This window comes from Eulemur rufifrons, chromosome 27, assembly GCF_041146395.1.
Source record: "Eulemur rufifrons isolate Redbay chromosome 27, OSU_ERuf_1, whole genome shotgun sequence".
NCBI lineage: Eukaryota > Metazoa > Chordata > Mammalia > Primates > Lemuridae > Eulemur > Eulemur rufifrons.
The window spans coordinates 11,653,024-11,657,204 of record NC_091009.1 but is presented as its reverse complement, the minus strand read 5'-3'; the positions used below and the strand labels follow the sequence as shown (position 1 = coordinate 11,657,204).

The 4,181-nt window shown below is 39.9% G+C and overlaps 1 pseudogene; it reads left to right on the top strand.

The window, feature by feature from the left end:
- The first annotated feature begins 461 nt into the window (after positions 1–461).
- Positions 462–1,487, top strand: LOC138375797 (immunoglobulin-binding protein 1 pseudogene; annotated as a pseudogene).
- Positions 1,488–4,181: the final 2,694 nt, after the last annotated feature.

Sequence of the window (4,181 nt, the reverse complement as noted above, 5' to 3'; positions counted from 1 at the left end):
TTAATTATATATCTGTGGTTTTACTACTTACAGGTTACGAACTTTTGGTGGACAATTAATTTTTACATACCGTCCCTATATATGATTCTTTTAAAAGTTAGGTTTTCCCTCATAGTCTATTGAGTGCTTTTTTTTTTAACTCTTTTTTTATTCTTTTTTTTTTTTACTTTTTTTGTTTTTTACTCTTTTTTTTACTCTTTTTCTTTACTCTTTTTTTTTACTTTTTCTTTACTCTTTTTTTACTCTTTTTGTTTACTTTTTTTTTTACTCTTTTTTTTTTTTTTTTTTTAAGATTTATTTGGTTATATCCACGAGTGAGTAATCAGAGGGAAAAAAGGAGCAAAGCAAAAGTAGGAGACACAGCCTAGGAAGGAAAAGTTTACTCACCGCTGTTACTCAGGTCGGACGACAGCTCCAAGGGCGTATTTAAAATTTAAATACCGGTTCCTCCCTCCCACAAGATGGCAGCTGCCGAAGACGAGCTGCTGCTGCCGCGACTCCCCGAGCTCTTCGAAACCGGCCAACAGCTTCTGGATGAAGTGGAAGTGGCGACTGAGCCCACCGGCTCCCGGATAGTCCAGGACAAGGTGACCAAGGGACTGAACCTCCTCGAGAAGGCCGCCGACATGGTGTCGCAGCTCGATTTGTTCGGCCCAAATGAAGATTTGGAGGAGGTTGCTTCCACCGACCTGAGGTACCTGATGGTGCCAGCGTTTCGGGGAGCCCTCACCATGAAACAGGTCACCCCCGGGCAGCGTCTCGATCACTTGCGGCTGGCTCGAAACCACTTCATGAGCTACTTAACTCAGTGCCAGTACTATCACGTGGCGCAGTTTGAGCTGCCCCAGACCGAGGACAGCTCGGCTGAAAATAGCACTGCTGGTTCCTCCATGGCCCATCCGAGCCTCGTTGCTATGGCATCGCAGAGGAAGGCTAAGATAGAGAGATACAGACAGAAGAAGGAGGTGGAACATAGGTTGTCTGCGCTGAAATCCGCTGTGGAAAGCGGCCAAGCCGACGACGAGGGTGTTCGTGAATACCATCTCCTCCACCTTCGGAGGTGGATTGGCGTCAGCTTGGAAGAGATCGAGAGCATTGACCAGGAGATGAAGATCCTGAGAGAGAAAGACTCTGTAAGAGAGGCAGCAGCTTCTCCCTCATCTCCTCGGGAGAGGCCTCCGTCGAAACCCTTCATTCTCACCCGGAACAGGGCCCAAGCCAAAGTGTTCGGAGCCGGTTATCCAAGCCTGGCGTCTATGACCGTGAGTGACTGGTACGATCAGCGTGAGAAATATGGAGCGTTACCAGATCAGGGGATAGCCAAGGCGACATCAGTGGAGTTCAAAAGAGCAGCCCAGCAACAGGAAGATCAAGAACAGAAGGAGGAAGAAGATGATGATGAGCAAACACTCCACAGCGCTCGGGAATGGGATGAGTGGAAGGACACCCATCCTCGGGGCTTCGGCAACCGGCAGAACATGGGCTAATCTTTCCACGACACAGCAGGACTGCAGGCGCCCACCTTCCCCACCAAGGAACTGTGCAGTCTTCCCCTCCCTGGGCACCTGCTTCAGAAAAGATGCTGAATCTTGCTTTGCGTTCGGTAAAGTATCTAACGATTGTGTGTATTTGTACCCTAGATGATGAGGCAGCAATCTTGTTTTGGCATTATCTTTCTCATCATGGTGTATTCCAATTTCTTAAGTGCAAAGAAAGAACACTGAGAAATGGCTCTGTGTAATCAATGGCTGTATTAATTCTCCTTAAAAAAAAAAAAGTCGTTAATACCATGTGAGCCTGTGCAGAAAAAAAAAATAAAAAAAAAATGTAAATGCTGTACCATTTTACATGTTAAAACAGAGATTGAATATACTTTGAGGCTTGAAAAGAATGTTGCTTTTTTTTTCACATCAGACCTTCACAATAACGTGCTTTTCCTCTTTAGAACTGCTGTCACTGCTAAACAAAGTAGGTTATTGAGTAGGTATATAATGTATCATTATATACCATAGTGATTTACTTATTTACACCCTCAACAACTGTTTATCGAGCTTTTAGTATGTGCCAGGTATTGTGTGAGCACTGAGAATTCAATGGCAAAACAAGACAAAAATTAATAACAAAAGAATGTTGATGCCCCCAAGGAGTTTCTAATCCAGTGTGTGAGAGACATAAATCAGATAGGTATTAAATTAAAACTATGCCAGTTGAGGTACTTCATGCTATGGGTGTATGACAAGAGGTGACTGGAAAGCTGCCACTTAGGAAATGGAACTTGAGGAAAAGTCTGAAGGATGAATTATTTTAAGGAAAGAATGTGGGAGGAGTAGGAATGTGGAAAATTGGGAAGCTTGACAAATTAAACAGTCTAGTAAGGAAAAAAAAAAACGAATTGTGAGTAGATTGAGTGAACAGGAAAATGGAGGTGAGAAAACAGTTGGAGATATAAGCAGATTTTCAGGCTGTGTAAAGAACAGTATGAAGCCGGTGACAGGGCTTGATGCGATCACACCTGTCTTTTGAGAAGTCCGCTTTGCTTGTACTGTGAAAAAGTAGTTGGAGTGGGGTAAGACTGAATGTGCTGAGACAAGGGACCCTTGTAGTAGTCCAAGTGACATAAGTTACTAGTGGTTTCATGTTAATATTTTATTAACTAATTTACATAACTTCGAACCATCACAGTTTGAAAATATCAACTTTTTAGCTGTGGAATGATACTATCTTCTTGGTCATTAAATAGAATGGATTCCTTATTAAACTTGTATTAAAATGGAAATCTTTATGCCAGCATTCATTAAAATAGCAAAAGGAAAAAAAAAACAATTTGCAAGATTACAGGGATGAAAATAGAAATAGAGGCTGCAAGAACAAAAGTTGATTGACTCCAATATTACTGAGTGTGACATGAATTTTTACTTAAATTATTCATTCCACTTCCTGACTAAAACCTGACTTCTCCAGGAGGCTATATAATCAGCATTTTTATGCTAGTATTTTAATAAGCCACTAATCAATTTTAAATTCCTTTTATATAATAAATTTTCAAACTCAGAACTGGAAATTCTACCAGTATTCTAATGTGTATTACATAGAAATATAGATAGGAACTGTAGTCCTCGAGGAAAAAAGAAGCAGACATTTCCATTTTAATACAAGACATGGGGGGTGGGGGGAGTGGCATATTGGTCAGGGTTATCCAGAGAAACAAAGCCAATAGGAGATAGGTAGATACACACACACACACACACACACACACACATTATATACATGTGTGTATACATGTATACACACATACATAACACACACACGTGCATATATATGCACACATATATGCACGTGTGTGTGCATATATATAGTGAGAAAAAGAGAGACAAAGAGTGAGAGAGAGAAAGAGAGAAATTGATTAGAGGAATTGGCTCACATGATCATGGAGGCAAGTCCAAAATCTGCAGAATCCATGTTGTGGTTAGAGTCCAAAGGCCAGGAGCTGCTGTAGAACCATGAAGAGCCAATGTTCCAGTTTGAAGGCCATCAGGCAGGAGAATTCTCTCTTATTCTGGGAAGGGTCAGCCTTTGGTTCTATTTAGGCCGACCCACATTATGGAGGATATTCTGCTTTACTCAGTCCATCAATTTAAATGTTCATCTCATTCAAATACATCTTCGCAGCAACATCAGAGAAATGTTTGACCAAATATCTGGTTTACCACATGGTCCAGTCAAGGTGGCACATAAAAGTAACCATTACAGATGGATTTAGGAATAATTCAACACACACACACATACTGCATAAATTTAAAATTTGAAATATAGTACCTTTTTACTTGGCAGCTTATTGGCACTTTCTTTTTTTTAATCTCAAAACAACAGTTTTCTGTGTAGAAAAGAAAAATTGAAGTCAAACAAATTTATTTACAGGAAATGAAATGCCATATCTCTGTACATTTTTGTTTTAAAATTGTAGGTTTAAGGACGTTTCTTGTTTGTTTCTTTTTTGTTCACTAATTGCTAAGCCTCTGACCTTAGATACTCACCGACAATTAGGTGAATAACAAAATATAAGAGCAAGAAACAGATAAAGAGAAATAATCATATTCAAGATTTCTTCTGCTTTTGTACTAATCAGAAAAGATAATTTTTGAATAAGAATATTTTCTTTTTAATATGTAACATAAAAAGTC